Here is a 13749-nt window from a genome sequence, read left to right as displayed (position 1 = left end):
GAAGAATAAAAATATAAAATAATCAAACAAAAGTGTTAATCAAATACATCAGGAGCCTTCAAATTTCACGGTTCTTGTGCTATGTTTCAAGAATGATACAGTATAAATTTATAGCATAGACATAAAAATTAAAATAAAGCAAAATTTGGTAACCCAAAAGTTGAAACATATGTTACATTTATAGCTTTTAACACGTTATTTTTAGTTGTAAAAGAATAATTATTAACTATATGTACCTTGGGGAAAGTTGAAACTTGCATTAGGCCGTTTATATATAGTATTTTGCATTGGTTGTTTGCTTTCATAAATTATTGTCGACCTTTTTGTCACGCTTTATCTTGGTAGGCCTTTTCGGAAAGGTAGGAGGAGTAAGGTCTACATACACTAACCTCCCGCACCTCACTTGCAGATTATATGTTGTTATTGTTGTTAGATGTACCTCGGGAAGGATGCAAGCTTATTGTTATCGGGTTAATTTGACCAGTACTCTCAATGCGGAGCATAAATAGCTATGTTAAAATTCTCTAAAAATATAACAAATAATAGTAAATATGAACCCACAACTTTAAAAAATAATAAGGAGTACTTCAATCTTAAGTACCTTAAATGTTGAACTCATAAAACTAAATCTTGGATCTACCTCTTAATATACCTGCAAATCAACACAACTTTGATCGACCCACAATTTAGTCACACACCGTATGGTCTTCCTTGTCGAACTGCAACTCAAGTTTGAAACATATTAACTTTTATAGCTTTTAACACGTTATTTTTCTTTGTAAAAAAGTAATTATTAAATAGATATGTACCATGGGGAGGATGCAAGCTATCATTATCGATTAATTTGAATTCAAGACTTTTTAATGCGAGCATAAATGTATGTGTTAAAATTCACTAAAAGTACAATAAATAATAGTAGTAAATATGAAACCACAACTTTAAAAATATAATGAGTACTTCAATACGAAGTACCTTAAATGCTGAACTTATAAAACTTAATTCAGAATCTGCCTCTTAATATACCTGCAAACCAACACAATTTTGATCAACCCACAATTTAGTTCACACACCATATGGTTTTTCCTTCTAAGACATACGCAAGAATAAAAAACGATCTAGTGAGTCGTTTATTCTAACTTTTGCAATACAAACTCATACTCATTGAAAATCCAAAAGCCTTTGCGATTGTGTAAACTTCAATTACCTTTTGGTCAGCAGAGACTAACATGTAGATATTTAATTCTTTATAGTAATACATGCATGTATATTTACTACAAAAAAAAAAACACTTTCTTATAAATTTCACTATATGTTTATGATAAATCAATACTTACATACAGAAGGAGAAGATCCAGACTGAAAGTCATCCAACAAATAGCTTGATTGGTTTTCAACATCCATCTTTTTTTTTTTTTTTGGTTGGATACGACTTTATTTATTTAGGTTTTAGGATTCTCTTTGGGTTTAGCATTCTTAATTTTTTGCCAAAAATAACACAGGTTTTATTGCAGTTTTTATTTTAAAAGGAATTATCTATTATTAATGTTTATGTATATTAATTTGAGAAAAATAGTAAATAACAATGTTGTCCTATATATAAGGTAGAATTGTGTGTTAAAAACTTTTCCAACTGTAAAAAATGACCAGATGTATTACTACACATTTAATTGAAGTCCTAAGTATAAGGTAGAATTGTGCGTTAATTGAGGACTCTAATAATTATCAATACTACGGAGGAAGAAAGAGGTTTTTATTATTTAGGGTAGTTTTCTTTTGCTAAAAATAAGGCAGCTTTATATTGCAGTTTTTATTTTGTAAGGAAAATATATATTATTAGTGTTTAGTTATAATATATGTAAGAAATTAGTAAATTAATATTTTGTCTATTACGAAGTCATTTAATGAAGGGCAAAATGTTCAATCAATATTTTTAAGGCCCTTCACACTTTTAATATAATATAAACTAGATTGGTCCTTACCAAGTTACCACTTAATTCTTTATTGAATTGATCATATTATAAAAAATAAAAAATAAATTTAAAAAAAAGACAAAAATAGTCTTAAACTTCAACGAGGAAGATTTAAAATGTTCCTTTTGAAGACTAAAGTTTATGAAACTAATGAACCGATTGGTAAATCATTTGATCCATATACTTTTTACATCTTAGTTTGCTCTTCTTGCATGTTGTGTATGCTTCACGCCTTGAAGCGTCCCTCTCAATCATGTGTCTTTAATTTTAGAAAACTACTCACAATCTTTGCCAGTTTATTTATTACGTTAAAATTAAAATCCATGAATAGAGAAGATGAATTTATAATGCATTTGCAAAAAAGAAAATGACCAAGTTATTACCCTTTTTTAAGCTCAATTAGCACCATTAAGGATAGAACTAACACTCATTACGTTTAAATCTTGCTCATTAATCACATATTCAAAGTTAGGAAAATGCCTAGCTAGAGAATAAATGTTTTAAACGCCCAAGCAATAATGTGGTGACAGAGGTATATATTCTACAATAATAGGTCGCGCAAGAAGTGTTGAAATTTTATTTAAATATAAATTAATATTAAATTGTTTTATAAGAAAAGATGTCTTTTAAATGAAAGGGTGTGTCCTTTTATTCTTGGGTTACCACCAATTCTATTTAAACCCAACTACTTTTAATTCAACATAACTTTTTTCTTTCTTCTCAGACAAAACTTTTTTCTTCTACAACAAAATCCTGCACTTCAAAACCAGAAAATTTCTTCATTTTCTAAGACAGATTTTTTCACTATTTGCTCAGTACAGATTTCCAAAAGACTTGTCATTTCCACTCAAACTATTTGCGTACAATCCTATAAAGAATCTCGCACGGAGAGGAGGGCAAATATCGCTTTTAACAAAGTTTTTAAGACGTTGCACGTGTTTAATCCAATCCTCCGTTCGTTATTCATATTGTCAAACTTCATGTTTGTATTCTTCTTCATATAATTTCTGTGTTTTTGGTATAATATTTTCCAACAGGAGGTATTTTTTTTGTTTTTTGTTTTAGTTTTTGGATTCGCAATTATATACTTACATATTTAACATAAATATAACATCTAAGTAAAAGTTACTGAATTCGTCCACAATTTATATGCAATATTGTAGCTCCGTCCCTCTTCAAATACTATTAATACAAAAATGTTTAATCGCATTTGAAGCAACTACGTATTAGTTAAATTTATGGCATTGGCTAAGACAAAATCTTCAAGGGTTCACCAACTATTTTATTTTTAAAATGATACACATTTCTTATTATGTATGTATTTAAATTTTGTTGATTCCTCATTGAACTTCTTTACATTGAAAAGTTGCACATGCATTGAACCGATTTGGTTAATGCTAGTTACCAATTTCTTCTCGATGAAAATTAGCTCTTAAATAAATTAACCAATTGACCGGATCAACTAGATTAATAATTAAACTTTGAGATAAATAATATCTCTTACACATGAAACTCATTGTTAAAAATTGCGACTAATTAAAAATGACTTCAAGCTACGTACGGTACAACTTTTTTTATTCACAAAAATAACCATTTTGTAATTCGACACGAGGAATAATTAATTAGTTACCTAAAAGTTCTAGAATACAAGTTGAGATCTTGATAAAACAAACTTCATTTGTTTGTTAGGAAGTCCCTATACTCTTTTAATATATCCCTCCCATCTGATCATATGCCCAAACACAAAATTATAATTTTCAATAATCTTTTTCTCTCTCGATATAATGAGAAGGAGAAGGAATTGTCGGAGAATTAACAAAAAAAAAAATACTTTTCATCAATTAAAAAGACTTTTTGAAATTTTAAATTATTTCCTTGATTTTGACAAATAAAAAGACAAAAAGGTTTTTTTCTCAATTTTCATAATCTCAAATTCTCAATAATTACTAGTAGAATCAATTTAATTTTTGGGCTAATATTCATATCGCCATCATTCTCTCTTACAATGTTATCCTTTTCCGAAAGTGAACACACGATGAAGGAGCCATCTTTTTCGATGTTATATGAATACGAAATGCTTCTTATACCAAACTGTTCTTTTTTATTAGTGTTGGGACCAACTTTAATCTATGTCTCAATTTTTTTTATGTTTTTTTTTTTTTATAAAATAGACAAGTAGGACCTATTGTGATGAGCATTTGGGGCCATGAAAATTGAATAAAAATAGGCCAAAAAGTCTTTGACGGTGCATGGCCATCCATTTTAGACCTCTCTATGCTTATTTTATGCTATTTAATTAATTTATGCGTGCATGCGGACGCACATATTTTGACCACCACTACAATTCTATTTTCCTCCTTAATGTCTATATGATTATTTGGGATTAGAAAATATTTTTTGTATAAAATTCGGTATTATTTGTATTGCATCTGATGTTATTTATATTGGATTCAGCATATGGAATAATTTGGATAGTCGGATTCAATATAGAATATTTTGTATAGAAATTAGCTTTACAGTGGTAGAGCACCTAAAAGAACAGATAATTTGTATTGATTTAATTTTTTTAGTTTTACTTTAAAAATAAAGGTACAATTTAAAGAAATTTATTTTACACATCGTATATTTGATTCTGAAGGCAATAAACTAGCTAAGCATTCGCAAAAGAAAAAAGATGTACTAAATAACCCAAAGGTTTTTTTTTTTTTTTAAATCTGCATATTGTTGTGATTTTTGCATTATATATGGTCTCTGTTGTAACTTTGGTCACGAATCAATGACACCTGAGGGTGGTTCTCAAATATTTTATACAACGATTATGATGAAAAAGATTGTTGTGTAGAGATTAGTATATTAGTTAAAAATTAGAGTATAAATTGCACAAGAATTAGTTATAAAGGGATGAAAATGACAACCAAATATGAGATAAATAATTCGAAATTTTATACCGAGACTCTCAGTTTATCCGACCAAATGACGTCTAAACACATGACATGTCTTTCAAATAAACATTTACATACCTAACTATAGTAAATTATAGTTTATGACTACAAATAGTAGTTCTTTTAATTAGATTGTATGATTAACCAAAAAAAAAAAAAAAAAAAGGAGGTATGTTATTGGCTCCAATGAAATGTGGGGGCAATTACAGCTATACCAATTTTTTAGTCGGCTGTCGGCCACGGCATGTGTGAAATCAAAACTTAGGTCTTATATTTAACAGCCATTTGCTATAAATAATTATTCAAATTAGATCAAAACCAGTGGCATTTTGATTAACAGCTAGATCTTACATTTCGGAAGTCAAAATAAAACGTTTTCTGAAACCAAAATAAACCAAATTCCGTCACATAGTAATATTAACTTTAGAGTTATATATCCGATAACTTTTTGATCGTTTACAACTTTTGAAATATTAACCAAAAACTCTAAAGGTAATTAGTTAATACCAAACCTCCAAAAGTATCAAAAATGTTAATATTTTAAAAAGTTATCCGATATATTACTCACAACTTTTATCTCAAATTGTTTTTGAAACGATCTTGCAAAACATAGTCAATCAAAATAAATAAATCAAACTACATTGGAATGACACCGTTTTTTTCTCAAAAACTAATAAAAGTGATCTTAAAAAAAAAAAAATAGAGAAAGAACTAATCCAAACACACAAGACTTTTTTTCTTCACAATAGTATACTTTTAATTGTTTTCTTTTCAAAAGAAGAAGAAAAATTTACCTTGTTTTTGAAAAAATGTTGTTTTTAAAACAAAAGTTAATGATAAACGCTTGGTGTTGTTGAATATCCATCACACAAGACTTTTTTTCTTCACAATAGATAGTCTTGGTCTTGGATTAAAAAAAAATCAGCCTTGGCGGCCCTTAGTTTTCATAATAAAAAACTGACTGAATAGTTAGTGATCAGAGGTTGACGAATGACTTATGTTTGATTAGCAAATTTTTGAAGATCTACTTTTTGCCTATTCTAAGGCTTGATTTGGTAATGGGAGGACTAATTGTATTGAGGCAAGTCATGTTGAATAGCCAAAGTCTTTTGTCATTATGTCATGTTATTGACAACGACAAGCCCAGGAGAAAATTTTACATGATTTTACATTAAATTAATAAGTACGTAATATGTTATGAATATGTTAAACTGCGTATGTCAAATCAGCACTAATTTTTCGAAGAAGCTTGCAATCAAGCTCATGAGTGATAAATAGTTAACGGAATCCATATTAAAAATATACTTAAAGAAAAGTAATTTAAAAGTTAAAAATAAAAAGAGAGAGACCTAAATCTATTTGCAGTATTTTGTTTTTCCGCCTCTACTTTACCAAACAGTAAGCATCATGGATGATCTTTGAGAAGTATAAATTCAGAAAACTATTTCTCACTTAAACCATTTAATTATTATTTTGAATTTATGCTTCTGAAAGTAAACAGTGGCGGGTAACCAGACGATTGAAGAAAACGAATTCTAGTGTCCCTTTCTGTTTGTTTTTTTTTCTTCTTCTTTATTTATTTTTACATTTTTTTTAAAGAATAGTATATTTTTTAAATATGAATTCTATTAACTATTAACATCCGTTAGCTTAAAGGACCAAAATCACACATTTAGCTTAATTGAAGGTTTAATGTGCTTGATCAAATAATACAAGGATCAAAATCGCAGTAAGACAATAACTCAGGGACCAAAAGTGTTATTTGCCCAACTTTTAATTTAATTACTTGCGTTAAAACCAATCATATTTCTTTTAATAATGCACCTAATTTTTGTCTATGAACCAATCGACCTCGTAAAATTTAGCTTAGCAGTCAAAGAATTTGAGGATCAAACTATTTTCGTTCTTTTCTTTTTGGGTCTTGATCCTTTATAGCCAAAGTATTTGAAAAGAAATCAATCTCTTAAAGTCAAATCAGTTTTTTTTGTTTTTTGTTTTTTGTTTTTTGGGTTAATTATTTGTATTAAAAAATTATGGGCTCTGACTCCCGCCATAAGACCTAAAAGGAGTATTTCAAAAAAAAAAATATAGGAGTATTTATTTTTAGGGCTAAAACTCAAAACTCATCGTTAAAAAAAAGGATAGAATGCAAATAAAAGAGAATATATGTTAAGGGAGCATAATGTAAAAAAATTCAAAATCGAGCATAAAAGTTACGCTTGTTTGATGTTTTCTAACAGGATTAAATGGGTATAAGACATGAGTTAGTTGGTTAAATGGGTTTGAGTTGAGTTAAATAAATTTATTATTAAAAAAAAAGAATCTTATGCGACCTGACATGACAATTAGGAGAGGAAAATTTTGTGTAATTAGTATATTTTGAGAAAAATATTGATAATTGGATGATATTCTAATTTTTAAAAAAAATATTTATAGATAATTATCAAAACATGAGTTGCCTTTTACCAAATTTTACTCACATCAGTTGCGCTATCAGAATCCGTGTTTCGGAAAGTTCTATACAACCTTTTAGGAAAGTCAAACAAAGGAGAAAAGGCAAGTAAAAAGTTATTTGTTTCTTCTTATTATTCAGCTGTCTTGTTGGCCAAATTTTTAACAAGGATAAAGTAGGTAATTTTCCTTTAGCATAGAGCGCAGTTGTTGGTCTATTTTCATTAGCAGGTGTACTTCATTTTTTAGAAATGTACTTTATTTCCATTTGTTGGGTCGAAATTAGAAATTGATGTTATAACTGATTTTTCACCAATCACTATTTGATGTTGCGCCAGACTTTACCAATTTCTTTCACTAATTGGGTTTACTAATCTGATTAGCCTAGCTCTTGTTTTAGTTTGTTACAGTACTTTTTATAGAATTTAGTTAGATCTGAAATGGTTGAAGTTTTACAATTAATATTAAAGTGCACAATGATAATATTACTACATCACTTTTTCTTTAGTTTTTTCCTCAGGTTACTTCTAGTAAGGAGAAAAAAATATTACTCTTAAACGGTTCACAAATATGTGATTTGATGTATGTTTCTCATTAATGTGTTGTTAGGCTGAATAAACGAAACTTGTTGTTCAGTGGTATTGGTTATAGTCTTTCACATAGTAAGTGTAAGATCAATTTTTATAAGAGGCAGAGCAAGTGTAGAATATACGGGCTCACAAAAATCTAGTAATTTTTGCGTATACCCTATATATACCCAATTATTAACGTGTATTAACTTGAGATCATCAGTAGGGAGCATAAACTTCAATTAGTGATCCGCTTAAAATTTCACGTCCTTGATCCTCCAACATTGAGAGAACGATGTATATTGCTTCACATGGTATTTGAACTCAACTCTCATCACGTGAGCTAATTTTTAGGATATTATTATGTCAAAATTACTCTATTTTCATAACTTGATATCTGAGTCAAACTCACACTTATGGTTGGGTTATCCAGTAGTAGTTCTTCTTATATGATTGTAGATAATTTTCACCTCATAGCAAGTTTTAAGATTGAGTCAAGCTTAATTACATTGTGTCTTACTGCTCTATATAAGCGGCAACCAAAAGATTTTGTCATCCTCACATCAAATTTGATCCAATGGGGCTCTTACATGTGGTTGTTGCCCTCATTTATTTTGTGAAGACACTTTCTACTTCGTCCTTTTGGGCTTTTGTCATTAGTGTATTGTTGACACCATAGCAATTTCATTGTGGATTTCTTCTTGGGAAAAGGGTCAACACATACCCCTCTTAACACAGTTTATTAAAATTTTTGCGTTAAATTCCGTAAAGAGTAGTCAAATATCACACCTTCTGAAGTTAGGGCCAAATATACCCCTACCGTTAGTAAAGTTTTAAAATACCCCTCATTTCTAACATATTTCCACATAAACAGGTCTAGTCATTGGAATTGGATGACATGGACGCCACATAAAGATTTAACTTATTCTATGTGGTGCCTAAGTGGCAATTTAAAAAAAATCTGGAAAATTGATTTTTCTTAAAAAAATTTGTTAAAAATGGATTTTATTAAAAATCAGATTTTTTATTTTATTTTACAAAACCTGCTTCTTAAAAAAAATTCTGGAAAATGATTGTTTGTAAAACCAGTTTTTCATATTTTTTTAAAAATCCATATAAAAAAAATTAGGACACTTTTTTCTAAGAAAAAAAATACTTTTTCTGATTTTCCAGATTTTAAAAAAATCATTTTCCAGATTTTTTAACTAAAATATCCAATTTTTGAGAATATATTTTAAAAAAATGAGTTTTATTAAAACAAAAAAGTTTCAGATTTTAAAAAGCCATTTTTTTTCATATTTGTTTTAAAAAATTCAATTTTCTAGATTATTTTTTTTTAAATTGCCACGTAGGCACCACATAGAATAAGTTAAATTCCATGTGGCGTTCATGTCACTCAATTCTAATGACTAGACTGGCTTATGTGGGAATATGTTAGAAATGAGGGGTATATTTGAAACTTTGCTAACGGTAGGGGTATATTTGGCCCCAACTTGTAACGGGAGGGGTATATTTGACTACTTTAGCTAACGGAGAACAAGGTTAGCCAATAAACTAAAGTAGAGGGGTATATTTGACTCTTTTCCCTTTCTTCTTATCCCTAACTAGATTACTCTTTCGTTTTTTTTTTTTCAATTATTAATTTTTTTTACTTGTTTATTTTAACAAATCAAGGTAAACTTAATTATTTTTCTATATTACTCTTATCATTAAGTAAAGAGCATAAAATATTCGTAGTAAAACTTAAGTTTTCAAAGCACAATTAATAAGAATAATTTAGTAAGACGAACCTCGAATAAATAGTTTTTTAAGGAATGTGTCAAGTCAACAAAAGACAATAAAAAAGAACAGACGGAATACATTTTTACATTATTTGTCATTCTATATTTTAGTAAAAAATTTGCAACTCTAGAGCTACAGTTTCATTACCTATCAGAGCATTAATTAGGTCTTACTAATAGCACTCCATATTTATTTTCTCTATTTGTTTTAAACACCAAAATTTTACTTCTTTAGCGAGCTCATACGCGCTTATACTGATTTGTCCTAGAACTATTTGCAGATACAGTATTAACTTTCTTTTACTCTATTAATGTACTTGAATTATTATTTCTAAATATCCTTATGATATTAGATTAATATGTGTAAAGGCTCTAAAATTATTTATAAATATTATAGTATAAACTTGAAATCATTGAAAATTTTGTTGCATTAGATGAATTTAGAAGATGAAAATACGGGTCTTTTCTAATACAATTGAAAATAAAATATATTATTAAAATTCTAAATGAATTAAAGATAGACATAAAATGAGTTTGAAGTAAATAATTCCGGACAATAAAAATTTAAATGTTAAAGGAATAAAATGAAGTTTTGCTTTTTTATATTGAAAATGCACTTATTTGAAAATTTGATTATCATGTGAGATTTTTAGTTTATGTATTTTTAAAGTATTTATCTTATATACCAATAATTTTAGCGATGAATGAGTACAACCGAATTGAATATAGTCGAATTGAATACAGTGAATTGAATAAAGTCGAATTGAATATAACCTATTTTCATTCACTATATTTTTGGATACAGCAGTTACGTATTTAAATACAGCGGATAACATATTATAGCTAGTAATTAGTAGCTACGAAATTAAAATACCTAAACTATATCTACATGATGTTAGGCGCCTACAAACAATAGCATTTTAAGTAAGTTACTCTTTTTTTATATTAAGCCCGAACCTCGCACAACTAGTTCATGTATATACGCTTTGCAAAGTGAGGTTATAATCGCAAAAACTGCAACATTTATTGGCATAAAGAGAACCAACATTATAGAAGCAAACACAAACTTTTTCCTCTTTTTCACAACCATTCCAAAATTTGGCATTTTGTCATCATATTGCTTCTGCTTTGTTCTTTTTATTTTCTAGCATTATTTTTCAACTACTTTTTTAGGGTGGAAGGGCAATTAGTGTGGTTTTGAACCTATTAATAGTAGGTCCTTAATGTATAAGATGCTTAAGAGCAACGTAACCTTATATCTCATCACAATCTATAAATGATTTGATGAAATCATTTTATTATATTTGGACATTTGGTCTCTTATTCGCACTATAAACGTTTAAGTGATGATTCTTGATTGATTGTAGCTCCATTTCTGGCTCTATATAATCATTCGATTTTTTTAACATGTGATTGGACTATCTAATTGTTTTGGTCCATTCACTTTCACTATATTTTTTTTGCCTTTTCTCTCCCCGTTTTTATTTGAGTAAGAAAATATATAATTTTGAAAGAATCAAAGGAAAGATTAAAGAACAATCCAGGGAATTTTAGAGTATTGCAGACACAAGTCTAGACTATTACGCAATGGTTTAAATTATGAACTCCTTAATTAGACACTAAATTCGATGGCGTAGAATTTAAAAAATATTTTCAAAGTAGTAAACCAAAAGAGAAGGAAAGGGGAAATATTAAGAAAGAGAATTATGATCCAATAGAAAAAAAAAAAAAAGGAAAAAAGAGACATTGTGAAAAAGTCGAAACATCTTTCCTTATGTCTAGTTTGGCAAGGAAAAGTAGCGGGGAAATTGAACAGGGGCCGTTGGATTGGAACTTTATAATGCTTTCGAACTTTTTTTGAGTGTTTGGTGGGCATTGCTTATACTTTTTTTTTGCGCAATTGCGCTCTTTTGAGGTGGTCTTTAAATTTTGCCTCGTATTTGTGGTCTTTAAATTATCGCCTCTCATATTTGTAGGTCTTTAAATTATGCTCCTCATATTCTTTGGTCTTTAATTTTTTGCGCTTTCAAGGTTGCAACCCTGAAATGCTCGCCGAAATCATGAGGTTAAGGTTCAACCCGCGCTCAACATAAATTAAAAAAAAAAAAATTGCAAGGCAAGGTTTGGGTCTCGTGTATGCCGGATGCGGCATTTATTAGGGGTACGAAGTTATCCGGGACCGGCATCACTAAAATGCCTTATGGGCGGTGACCCCGGGCATAAGTATGCGGATCAGCGTAACTTTAGCAAATCCTTAACAAGTTTATGCAGTCGCGCATCTTAAAGCAAACTTTTAATGGGCAAACTTTTAGTTAAGCACTTAATAGGAAATCTTTCACATAGTTATACGCCCTTTTATGGAATGGACTTTTAGTTAAGAGCCTGCAACCCCAAAAGTATGCCACGTACGTTTAACTAAAAGTATGCCTAGTAAGTAGCGAACTTTTAAACTGGCATAGTAAAAATTTGTCTTATAAGACAAAGTCTATGTCATGGAAAAAGTTATGCACTTATAGGGCATACTTTTAGTTATGCTTATAACTAAAGTATGCCCGCGTAAGGCATAAGCAGGAAAAGACTTTTTAGTTAAGGCTTAACTAAAAAGTTTTATTATTAAAAAAGTTTGACCATAAGTATCTGGGACCGGCATAAACTTGTGAAGGAATTACCAAAGTTATGCCGGACCGGCATACTTATGCCAAAATGCGTATAAGGCATAAGTATGCGGGTCGGCGTAACTTTGGTAATTCATGTTAACAAGTGTATGCCGGTGGGGGCATAGCGAAATTTAAACTACTACCTTGCGAATTTTTTTAAAATTTTTGGTGAGTGGGGGTTCAGAGCACAGGAACACGTAGGTTTTTAGCAGAGAGAGAAAAATTTAAAGATTTCAAATATGAGGGCAAAATTTAAAGACCACCCGAAAAGAAGGGCAATTCCATTTTTTTGCGCGGATTGCCATCTTTTGGGGTGTTTTAAATTTGCCTAACTTGTGGTCTTTAAATTTTGCTCTCGTATTTGTGGTCTTTAAGTTGTGCCACTTCGCTTGGAAAGGTGGGCGAATATATGAAGGATTACGGGTTCGAACCCCCGCTCAAGCATAAAATAAAAAAATAATTTCGTAAAGATCTAAGGAGTGTATGCGGGATCAGAACGTACAATGCTTAAGGAAAAGCTAAAGTTATGCGGCATCCGCATAACTAAGTCCGCCCCATAAGGGCGAATTTTCCTAAGACATAGTTTAGTTATGCGCTATAGGGCGGAAATACCTTAGTTAAGGCGTAACAAAATTATGCCTATAAAGGCGTTAATTTTCCTTATGCATAGACTTTGCCTTATAAGGCAAAGTTTAAGTTATGCCTTAAGGAAAAGTTCCGCCTACGAGCATACTTTTAGTTATGTCTTGGGGCATACTTTTAGTTAATGATAACTAAGTTTACCTTAAAAAGTAAAAAAATAATAATATATATATATATATATATTTTAAAAGCATGTTTTGTATAAGATTTTTAATTATTACGTAAAAACTTACGGCTTTATGGGGCATACTTTTAGTTATGTTTTATGGAGACACTTTTAGTTAAGCCGGGTGGCTCCCAAGTTTTACCCTCAAAAAAAAGTTAAAATATATATATATATATATATATATATATATGCTTCAAGGCAAAGTCGCACCGCGATTATTTTTAGTTATGTTTAACTAAAAGTCTGCCGGTGAAACAATATTACTAATAACGAAACTTTTATGCGGACTCGCGTAAATTTGTGAAGGAATTATCAAGTTATGCGCATTTTAACGACATAAATTTGTGAAGGAATTATCAAAAGCTTTTTTTATGTATATATAATAAGCGTATCTTATGCCAAGTCCGCCCATAAGGCATAAGTATCAAAGGGCGAATTTTTTAAAAAATTTTGATTTTTTGTGGTTCGAACCGAACTGTGAGTTTTAACGGGCGCAAAATTTAAAGATTTGAATATGAGGGGCAAAATTTAAAGACCATTTAAAAGAAGTGCAGTTACGCAAATTGCTTAT

Source organism: Lycium ferocissimum, chromosome 1, assembly GCF_029784015.1.
Source record: "Lycium ferocissimum isolate CSIRO_LF1 chromosome 1, AGI_CSIRO_Lferr_CH_V1, whole genome shotgun sequence".
NCBI lineage: Eukaryota > Viridiplantae > Streptophyta > Magnoliopsida > Solanales > Solanaceae > Lycium > Lycium ferocissimum.
The sequence above is the reverse complement of the archived record's forward strand: the minus strand, read 5'-3'. Positions refer to the sequence as shown.